The sequence below is a fragment of the Eubalaena glacialis genome, chromosome 6 (genome assembly GCF_028564815.1).
Source record: "Eubalaena glacialis isolate mEubGla1 chromosome 6, mEubGla1.1.hap2.+ XY, whole genome shotgun sequence".
NCBI lineage: Eukaryota > Metazoa > Chordata > Mammalia > Artiodactyla > Balaenidae > Eubalaena > Eubalaena glacialis.
In genome coordinates this window covers 146093468-146104829 of record NC_083721.1, presented here as the reverse complement: position 1 = coordinate 146104829, position 11362 = coordinate 146093468, and the positions used below count along the sequence as shown (strand labels likewise).

The window sequence follows — 11362 nt, the reverse complement described above, 5'->3', positions numbered from 1 at the left end:
ATTTTTAACAAAGGGTTCCTTTCAAATGAAGTCTTTAAAGTATCAGAGTTCCTTATGTCTGCAGATTGAGATTTTAGTTTATCTGGAACAGACCTTCTTGTTTAGGAATATTTTAGTATGGCCATTTAACTCTTTTTTTTTTTTCCTTTGATACCTCTCTCTCTGGATTCTTTTTTTTTTTTAACATCTTTATTGGAATATAATTGCTTTACAATGGTGTGTTAGTTTCTGCTTTATAACAAAGTGAATCATCTATACATATACATATATCCTCATATCTCCTCCCTCTTGCATCTCCCTCCCACCTCCTCTAGGTGGTCACAAAGCACTCAGCTGATCTCCCTGTGCTATGTGGTTGCTTCCCACTAGCTATCTAGCTATCTATTTTACATTTGGTAGTATATATAAGTCCATGCCACTCTCTCACTTCGTCCCAGCTTACCCTTCCCCCTCCCTGTGTCCTCAAGTCTATTCTCTACATCTGTGTCTTTATTCCTGTCCTGCCCCTAGGTTCTTCAGAACCTTTTTTTTTTTTTTTTTAGATTCCATATATTTGTGTTAGCATACAGTAGTTGTTTTTCACTTTCTGACTTACTTCACTCTGTATGACAGACTCTAGGTCCATCCACCTCACTACAAATAACTCAATTTCTTTTCTTTCTATGGCCGAGTAATATTCCATTGTATATATGTGCCACATCTTCTTTATCCATTCATCTGTTGATGTACACTTAGGTTGCTTCCATGTCCTGGCTATTGTAAATAGAGCTGCAATGCACATTGTGGTACATGACTCGTTTTGAATTATGGTTTTCTCAGGGTATATGCCCAGTAGTGGGATTGCTGGGTCATACGGTAGTTCTATTCTGCCATTTAGCTCTTGACAGACTCTTTAGTGGGATGAGCAAGGCCACAATGCCTGTGATCCCTGGTATGTAAGATGTTAAATGGGAAGGAAAAGGAGGAATTTGCCCAAGAATCCCAATCCTACTTGGAAGCACTTGAACAATACTTTCCCTTTCTCTCATTTAATATACAATCATCTTATTATTTAAAATTCTTTTAAAAAATTAATTAATTAATTAATTAATTTCTTGGCTGCGTTGGGTCTTCGTTGCTGCATGTGGGCTTTCTCTAGCTGCGGCAAGCGGGGGCTACTCTTCGTTGTGGTGCACGGGCTTCTCATTGTGGTGACTTGTTTTGTTGCAGAGCACAGGCTCTAGGCAAGCAGGCTCAGTAGTTGTGGCTCACGGGCTCAACTCAGCCGTAAAAAAGAATGAAATTCTGCCATTTGCGACAGCATGGATGGTGTTGGAAGTTACTATGCTTAGTGAAATAAATCTGATGTAGAATGACAAATACTGTATGTTATCGCTTATATGTGCAATCTAATAAATGAAACAAATGAATGAATAAAATGAAAAACACTCAGAGATATAGAAAACAAACTAGTGTTTGCCAGTAAGAAGAGGAAAGAAGGGAGAGGCAAGATAGGGATAGGGGATTAAGAGGTACAAACTACTATGTATTCAATAAAAATAAATAAGGTACAGGATATATCGTATAGCACAGGAACTCTAAATGCAGTATAATTTATAATAATTTTGAATCACTATGTTGTACACCTGAAACTAATATAATTTTGTAAATCAACTATACATCAGTAAAAATCTATTGAAGAAATAATTTATAGATTGACTCTTGTGCTCTTTATTTGGCCTCATCATCCCTTAACCATATACTCTTTGCTCTATAGAAGACTTGCATTGTTCTGAAGAAGCCATTTATTTCTATCTCTGCATGCTTACCCTTTCTTGTGTTTGGAATACTTGTTTCTTTTATGCATCTGATGAGCTTCTGCTCATCTTTTTAAAAAAAATTTTTTTTTAATTTAACATCTTTATTGGAGTATAATTGCTTTACAGTCGTGTGTTACTTTCTGCTGTATAACAAAGTGAATCAATTATACATATACATATATGCCCATATCTCTTCCCTCTTGTGTCTCCCTCCCTCCCACCCTCCCTATCCCACCCCTCTAGGTGGTCACAAAGCACCGAGCTGATCTCCCTGTGCTATGCGGCTGCTTCCCATTAGCTATCTATTTTACATGTGGTAGTGTATATAAGTCCATGCCCTCTGTCACTTTGTCCCAGCTTATCCTTCCCCCTCCCCATGTTCTCAAGTCCATTCTCTAGTAGGTGTGCATCTTTATTCCAGTCTTGACCCTAGGTTCTTCATGACCTTTTTTTTTTTTTTTTTTTAGATTCCATATATATGTGTTAGCATACGGTATTTGTTTTACTCTTTCTGACTTACTTCACTCTATATGACAGACTCTAGGTACATCCACCTCACTACAAATAACAAAATTTTGTTTCCTTTTAAGGCCGAGTAATATTCCACTGTATACATGTGTCACATCTTCTTTATCCATTCATCTGTTGATGGACACTTAGGTTGCTTCCATGTCCTGGCTATTGTAAATAGAGCTGCAATGAACATTGTGGTACATGACTCTTTTTGAATTATGGTTTTCTCAGGGTATATGCCCAGAAGTGGGATTGCTGGGTCGTATGGTAGTTCTATTTTTAGTTGTTAAGGAACCTCCATACTGTTCTCCATAGTGGCTGTATCAATTTACATTCCCACCAACAGTGCAAGAGGGTTCCCTTTTCTCCACATCCTCTCCAGCATTTATTGTTTGTAGATTTTTTGATGATGGCCATTCTGACTGGTGTGAGATAATATCACATTGTAGTTTTGACTTGCATTTCTCTAATGATTAATGATGTTGAGCATTCCTTCATGTATTTGTTGGCAATCTGTATATCTTCGTTGGAGAAATGTCTATTTAGGCCTTCTGCCCATTTTTGGATTGGGTTGTTTGTTTTTTTGATATTGAGCTGCATGAGCTGCTTGTAAATCTTGGAGATTAATCCTTTGTCAGTTGCTTCATTTGCAAATATTTTCTCCCATTCTGAGAGCTGTCTTTTCGTCTTGTTTATGGTTTCCTTTGCTGTGCAAAAGCTTTTAAGTTTCATTAGGTCCCATTTGTTTATTTTTGTTTTTATTTCCATTTCTCTAGGAGGTGGGTCAAAAAGGATCTTACTGTGATTTATGTCATAGAGTGTTCTGCCTATGTTTTCCTCTAAGAGTGTGATAGTGTCTGGCCTTACATTTAGGTCTTTAATCCATTATGAGTTTATTTTTGTGTATGGTGTTAGGGAGTGTTCTAATTTCATTCTTTTACATGTAGTTGTCCAGTTTTCCCAACACCACTTATTAAAGAGACTGTCTTTTCTCCATTGTATATTCTTGCCTCCTTTATCAAAGACAAGGTGACCACATGTGCATGGGTTTATCTCTGGGCTTTCTATCCTGTTCCATTGATCTATATTTCTGTTTTTGTGCCAGTACCATACTGTCTTGATTACTGTAGCTTTGTAGTATAGTCTGAAGTCAGGGAGCCTGATTCCTCCACTTCCATTTTTCTTTCTCAAGATTGCTTTGGCTATTCGGGGTCTTTGGTGTTTCCATACAAATTGTGAAATTTTTTGTTCTAGTTCTGTGAAAAATGCCAGTGGTAGTTTGATAGGAATTGCACTGAGTCTGTAGATTGCTTTTGGTAGTATAGTCATTTTCACAATATTGATTCTTCCAATCCAAGAATATGGTTATCTCAACAACTGTTTGTATCATCTTTAATTTCTTTCATCAGTGTCTTATAATTTTCTTCATACAGGTCTTTTGTCTCCTTAGGTAGGTTTATTCCTAGGTATTTTATTCTTTTTGTTGCAATGGTAAATGGGAGTGTTTTCTTAATTTCACTTTCAGATTTTTCATCATTAGTGTATAAGAATGCTAGAGATTTCTGTGCATAAATTTTGTATCCTGCTACTTTACCAAATTCATTGATTAGCTCTAGTAGTTTTCTGGTAGCATCTTTAGGATTCTCTATGTATAGTATCATGTCATCTGCAAACAGTGATAGCTTTATTTCTTCTTTTCTGATTTGGATTCCTTTTATTTCTTTTTCTTCTCTGATTGCTGTGGCTAAAACTTCCAGAACTATGTTGAATAATAGTGGTGAGAGTGGGCAACCTTGTCTTGTTCCTGATCTTAGTGGAAATGGTTTCTGTTTTTCACCTTTGAGGATGTTGTTGGCTGTGGGTTTGTCATATATGGCCTTTATTATGTTGAGCTAAGTTCCCTCTGTGCCTACTTTCTGGAGGGTTTTTATCATAAATCAGTGTTGAATTTTGTCAAAAGCTTTCTCTGCATCTATTGAGATGATCATATGGTTTTTCTCCTTCAATTTGTTAATATGGTGTATCACATTGATTGATTTGCATATATTGAAGAATGCTTGCATTTCTGGGATAAGCCCCACATGATCATGGTGTATGATCCTTTTAATGTGTTGTTGGATTCTGTTTGCTAGCATTTTGTTGACGATTTTTGCATCTATATTCATCAGTGATATTGGCCTGTAGTTTTCTTTCTTTGTGACATCTTTGTCTGATTTTGGTATCAGGGTAATGGTGGCCTCTTAGAATGAGTTTGGGAGTGTTCCTCCCTGTGCTATATTTTGGAAGAGTTTGATAAGGATAGGTGTTAGCTCTTCTCTAAATGTTTGATAGAATTTGCCTGTGAAGCCATCTGGTCTTGGGCTTTTGTCTGTTGGAAGATTTTTAATCACAGTTTCAATTTCAGTGCTTGTGATTGGTCTGTTCATATTTTCTATTCAGTCTGGTTTCTGGTTCAGTCTCCGAAGGTTGTGCCTTTCTATGAATTTGTCCATTTCTTCCAGGTTGTCCATTTTATTGGCATATAGTTGCTGGTAGTAACCTCTCATGATTCTTTGTATTTCTGCAATGTCAGCTGTTACTTTTCCTTTTTCGTTTCTAATTCTGATGATTTGAGTCTTCGCCCTTTTTTTCTTGATGAGTCTGGTTAATGGTTTATCAATTTTGTTTATCTTCTGTAAGAACCAGCTTTTAGTTTTATTGATCTTTGCTATTGTTTCCTTCATTTCTGTTTCATTTCTTTCTTTTTTTTTTTAAAGCAATGTCAAACCTTCTCCAGTCTTTTTTTTAAAATTAATTAATTAATTAATTAATTTATTTATTTTTGGCTGTATTGGGTCTTCGTATCTGTGCAAGGGCTTTCTCTAGTTGCGGCAAGCGGGGGTCATTCTTTATCGCGGTGCGTGGGCCTCTCACTATTGTGGCCTCTCTTGTTGTGGAGCACAGGCACCAGACACGCAGGCTTAGTAATTGTGGCTCACAGGCCTAGTTGCTCCACAGCATGTGGGATCTTCCCAGACCAGGGTTCGAATCCACGTCCCCTGCATTAACAGGCAGATTCTCAACCACTGCGCCACCAGGGAAGCCCTGTTTCATGTATTTCTGATCTGATCTTCATGATTTCTTTCCTTCTGCTAATTTTGGGGTTTTTTGGTTCTTCTTTCTCTAATTGCTTTAGGTGTAAGGTTATGTTGTTTATTTGAGATGTTTCTTGCTTCTTAAGGTAGGATTTTATTGCTGTAAACTTTCCTCTTAGAACTGCTTTTGCTGCATCCCATAGGTTTGGGTAGTCATGTTTTCATTGTCATTTGTTTCTAGGTATTTTTTGATTTCCTCTTTGATTTCTTCAGTGATCTCTTGGTTGGTTATTAAGTATTGTATTGTTTAGCCTCCATGTGTTTGTATTTTTTACAGATTTTTTCCAGTAATTGATATCTAGCCTCATAGCATTGTGGTCAGAAGAGATACTTGATACGATTTCAATTTTCTTAAGTTTACCAAGGCTTGATTTGTGACCCAAGATATGGTGTATCTTGGAGAATGTTCCATGAGCACTTGAGAAGAATGTGTATTCTGTTGTTTTTGGATAGAATGTTCTATAAATATCAATTAAGTCCATCTTGTTTAATGTATCATTTAAAGCTTGTGTTTCCTTATTTATTTTCATTTTGGATGATCTGTCCATTGGTGAAAGTGGGGTATTTAAGTCCCCTAGTATGATTGTGTTACTGTTGATTTCTCCTTTTATGGCTGTTAGTATTTGCCTTATGTTTTGAGGTGCTCCTATGTTGGGTGCATAAATATTTACAATTGTTATATCTTCTTCTTGGATTGATTCCTTGATCATTATGTAGTGTCCTTCTTTGTCTCTTGTAATAGCCTTTGTTTTAAAGTCTATTGTGTCTGATATGAGATTTGCTACTCCAGCTTTCTTTTGGTTTCCATTTGCATGGAATACCGTTTTCCATCCCCTCACTTTCAGTCTGTATGTGTCCCTAGGTCTGAAGTTGGTCTCTTGTAGACAGCATATATATGGGTCTCATTTTTGTATCCATTCAGCCAGTCTATGTCTTTTGGTTGGAGCATTTAATCCATTTACATTAAAGGTAATTATCGATATGTATGTTCCTATTATCATTTTTGTAATTGTTTTGGGTTTGTTATTGTAGGTCTTTTCCTTCTCTTGTGTTTCCTGCCTGGAGAAGTTCCTTTAGCATTTGTTGTAAAGCTGGTTTGGTGGTGTTGAATTCTCTTAGCTTTTGCTTGTCTGTAAAGGTTTTAATTTCTCCATCAAATCTGAATGAGATCCTTGCTGGGTAGAGTAATCTTGGTTGTAGGTTTTTCCCTTTCATCACTTTAAATATGTCATGCCACTCCCTTCTGACTTGCAGAGTTTCTGCTGAAAGATCAGCTGTTAACCTTATGGGCATTCCCTTGTATGTTATTTGTTGTTTTTTCCCTTGCTGCTTTTAATATTTTTTCTTTGTATTTAATTTTTGACAGTTTGATTAATATGTGTCTTGGTGTGTTTCTCCTTGGATTTATCCCTTATGGGACTCTCTGTGCTTCTTGGACTTGATTGACTATTTCCTTTCCCATATTAGGGAAGTTTTCAACTATAATCTCTTCAAATACTTTCTCAGTCCCTTTCTTTTTCTCTTCTTCTTCTGGGGCCCCTATAATTCGAATGTTGGTGTGTTTAATGTTGTCCCAGACGGCTTTGAGACTGACCTCAATTCTTTTCATTCTTTTTTCTTTATTCTGCTCTGCAGTAGTTATTTCCACTCTTTTATCTTCCAGGTCACTTATCCGTTCTTCTGCCTCAATTATTCTGCTATTGATCCCTTGTAGAGAATTTTTAATTTCATTTATTGTGGTGTTCATCATTGTTTGCTCTTTTGTTCTTCTAGGTCCTTGTTAAACGTTTCTTGTATTTTCTCCATTCTATTTCCAAGATTATGGATCATCTTTACTATCATTATTCTGAATTCTTTTTCAGGTAGACTGCCTATTTCCCCTTCATTTGTTAGGTCTGGTGGGGTTTTACCTTGCTCCTTCATCTGCTGTGTGTTTCTCTGTCTTCTCATTTTGCTTAACTTACTGTGTTTGGGGTCTCCTTTTCGCAGGCTGCAGGTTCGTAGTTCCCGTTGTTTTTGGTGTCTGTCCCCAGTGGCTAAGGTTGGTTCAGTGGGTTGTGTAGGCTTCCTGGTGGAGGGGACTAGTGCCTGTGTTCTGGTGGATGAGGGTGGATCTTGTCTTTCTGGTTGGCAGGTGCACGTCTGGTGGTGTGTTTTGGGGTGTCTGTGACCTTATTATGATTTTAGGCAGCCTCTCTGCTAATGGGTGGGGCTGTGTTCCTGTCTTGCTAGTTGTTTAGCATAGGGTGTCCTGCACTGTAGCTTGCTGGTCATTGAGTGGAGCTGGGTCTTGGTGTTGAGATGGAGATCTCTGGGAGATTTTTGCCATTTGATATTACATGGAGCTGGGAGGTCTCTGATGGACCAATGTCCTGAACTTGTCTCTCCCACCTCAGAGACACAGCCCTGATGCCAGTTTTTCTTCCATTTACTTTGAGTGAATTATAGGTCCTCCCCACTCTGGTACTCACTAGGGTTTAAGCATGATCCTCTGCACATAATTTAAAAATCAAAACACCAACTGGCGGATTTAAGCAAACCCCCTATTTTTAGAACAGTATTAAAAAAAATGGCAGATTTTATTTTCGGCCACACAGCCAAGCAGCAACAGAGGAGGCTCCTGGGCATTCCTCCATCCCTCAGTGCAGAGCTGGGCTGACCATCTCCTTGCCTGCGCAGCTGCCTCTCCTCTGCTCATCTTTCAAATTTCCCTTTCTACAAGAAGTTTAGCTAGCCAACCATAGGCAAAGTTATTTTCCTTTGTCTGTGTACACTATAGCATCTTTAAAAAATCTGTCTATATTGGTTTAATCCATGTCGAATGTAGTTTATAAAGGGAAAGGACAAGTACCTTTGTATAGAATATACAGACAAAGCATCAGTCCATGGGGTCCATAAGAGGGGCAGGGCAGACAACACTTTTCCCTGGGAACAGCAGCTCTAATTCCAGGAAAGGTTCTCAGCTGAAGTCTGTGCAGCCAGGAGCACCCTCCTCCAGCCCCAATCTCAGCCCCTGCTTCAGCTGGGTTCCCATTTCCCGTGCCTCCCCACTCCCTTAACCCCTGATGAAGACCCCAGGAGCTAAGGCTAAGAAGATCATGTCCTTAGGACATGCGTCCCATGTTTGGGAGAAGAAATATACACCACTGATCACGGAGCACATGGGAGATGGAAGGGACACCACGGTCCAGGGAGGGGGAGAGGCAGGCATCCCAAGATGTGGAAGGGCCTGGCCCCCAGCCAGACCTGAATACGGCACTGCTTCCAGGTGTTCTTAACAAAAGAAGAAACTCCTACAACCTAAGGGGAGGAGTTGTCCCATTTATACACAACATTGTAAACATATATGGTCCTGTTATTACATGTGCTTCAGTTTGGTGTTTGCATGTCTGTCTGTCCATCTGTCAGGCTGGGGCCTGGATCTCAGGAGCCTTGCTGGACTACCTCCCCTTCCTACTGCCCCCACCTTCCCACCCCGGGAATGGAACCTGGAACAGTTATGGTCCCACATCTTGGTGGGATCCGGCAGGCAGAGCCTGAGCCTCTGCCTCCACTCTGACTCCAGAGTCCTGTGTGTGTGCGTGTATGTACGTGGAGAACCTGTGTGCAAGTGTGTACAAGGGGGAGGTCACGTCACGGGGGGTGGGGTGCAGAGAGGGGGGCTGCTGGAGGCAAGGCCTGCCTGGGGTGGCTGGCTCACGAGTGGATTCTCCGTGGGTCTCTGGGCGGAGATTCTCGGCAACCAGAGTCCGCAGTCAGCACCCCTCACAGTGCACATGCTAACCCTGGATGGTCTTCAGGGGCATCGAGTACGAGTCCATGCCGACGAGGCACTTGTAACGGTCCCCATGGGATAGCCGCCGTCCAAGCTCCCTGACCCGGCAGGGCCTCAGACATGGTCACAGCTACATCTTTGGTCGCTATTTCTTGCCGGTCTTCTGCACGGCCTCCTGCGTGCTGCTCTCACTGCTGCTGGTAGAAGGCATCTCGTTCCTCCCCTGTTTAGAGAACTCGGGCGTGGTGCATGTGCTGGGAGGGCCGTTTAGGACTGCGCCCGGGAGGAGTGTGCCTCTCTCCTCGGCTTCACCTGGCTCCTCGCCTGTGCAGGGGATGGCGTCAGCCTCTGTGTACCGTGGCTTCCCAAGCTCCAGAATGTCATGCACATCCACATCCAAGTCAGCATCCCTGTCCCGATTCTCTTGGCCGCGGTACGTGAGGAAGCCAGAGCCTGGAAAACCACCTCTCAGGAGAGTGGTGGCCCGCCTCCGCCTCCGCGGGCTCCACTCACGCCCCAGGGTGGTGCTGTTCTCACGCTCCATGTCCAGGGTATCAGTCGATCCAGGGCATCATTCGCAGCCATGCAGGAGCCTCTGCCCTTCGTCTTGCTTCCTCCATTTCATTTTCCCAATCGGAGCATTCAGTAGGGTCTGCGGGAAGGCCTACTTCCTCCTTCCTGTTGGCACCCCCTCCCCCCCCGCTCCATCATTGGTTCAGACACTCAGCATAGCCACCAGGGGGCTTCTCTAGCGGGACTCCGTGGCCAGGGATGCGGGCGGATGCCCCCTGGCTGCCTGGTGGCAGTGGCAGTCATGATGACTCCTCTATAGCATCTTGTATATGGTTCCATTAGGGATCTTAACCCATATTAGTAGTTTATCTAGATACCTGTTTCCTCCCTACACCATGAACACCTGGAGGACAGGAAATGCACTCTATCTCTGTTTCTCTATTGCCTATAACATCCAGAGGCACAGAGGTCGGTCTTGATAAATAAACCCATGTTACTGAATAATGAAATTCATTTCAAAACTTAGGGTGAAGCAAAGGGTTGAATCTTTCAAATAAACTGGTGTATTTCCTTCTAATAATAATGAAGGATACATACCTCATTTTCTGTCAGAAACTCAGAGCAAATTTCTGGTGAGCATTTCTATAGCTCCTTGGTATTGCCTTGTTTGCTTGTAGCTGCCCTTGGTCCTATTTTAATCATCTTTGATCTTTTTTTAAAAAATAAATTTATTTATTTATTTTTGGCTGTGTTGGGTCTTCATTGCTGCATGCGGGCTTTCTCTAGTTGCGGCGAGCGGGGGCTACTATTCGTTGCGGTGCATGGGCATCTCATTGCAGTGGCTTCTCTTGTTGCGGAGCACGGGATCTAGGTGCGCAGGCTTCAGTAGTTGTGGTGCACGTGGTCTAGAGTGCAGGCTCAGTAGTTGTGGCACACAGGCTTAGTTGCTCCGCGGCATGTGGGATCCTCCCAGACCAGGGCTCGAACCCGTGTCCCCTGCATTGGCAGGCAGATTCCCAACCACTGTGCCACCAGGGTGGTCCCATAATCTTCAGTCTTATTCTGCCTGTGTTTTATTATAAGCAATCCCAAGTGTTTTTAAAGATGTAAAGACCTAAATAAAAACCAAAGAACACCATGAGTCTGTTACCGACAAGGGCCCTTGGATCCTTTAATCAGTAGAAACTGATAAGAGGCGAGATGAGAATTTCAGGTAAGGCTTTATTGAGGCTACTTCTGTAGCTCCAAGGAGCAAAAACAAGAAACAGGTGTCCTTACTGTTCCCTGAGAGAAGCTCTGTGGGTCCTTAAATGGGGTAATAGAAGGGGCAGGTCCGTGGGTCCACAGGAGGCCTACCTTAGGTGGTCTGCTCACCTCTGTGGTGGTGCCGTGTGCAGGAATCATGCCACAGTACCCTGCTTTTGCTCCTGGCACCTCAGAAATGGCAGTTGGTTTGTGGCCTTTTTGTATCCTATTGTTCATAATTACCCCAACGGCACATGCGTGTAGTTATTTTTAGTCATTCATAGTTTCTGTGTATTTTGTTACTGGAGGAGACCTTTGTCCCGGTGCAAGCACTCTGGTAGAGAATCCCAGGTCCCAGCCTATCTCAGCTGGATTCAAGGGGT

At 41.7% G+C, this 11362-nt stretch overlaps 1 pseudogene; it reads right to left on the bottom strand.

The window, feature by feature from the left end:
- Positions 1-267: 267 nt before the first annotated feature.
- Positions 268-11138, bottom strand: LOC133093071 (E3 ubiquitin-protein ligase RNF220-like; annotated as a pseudogene).
- Positions 11139-11362: the final 224 nt, after the last annotated feature.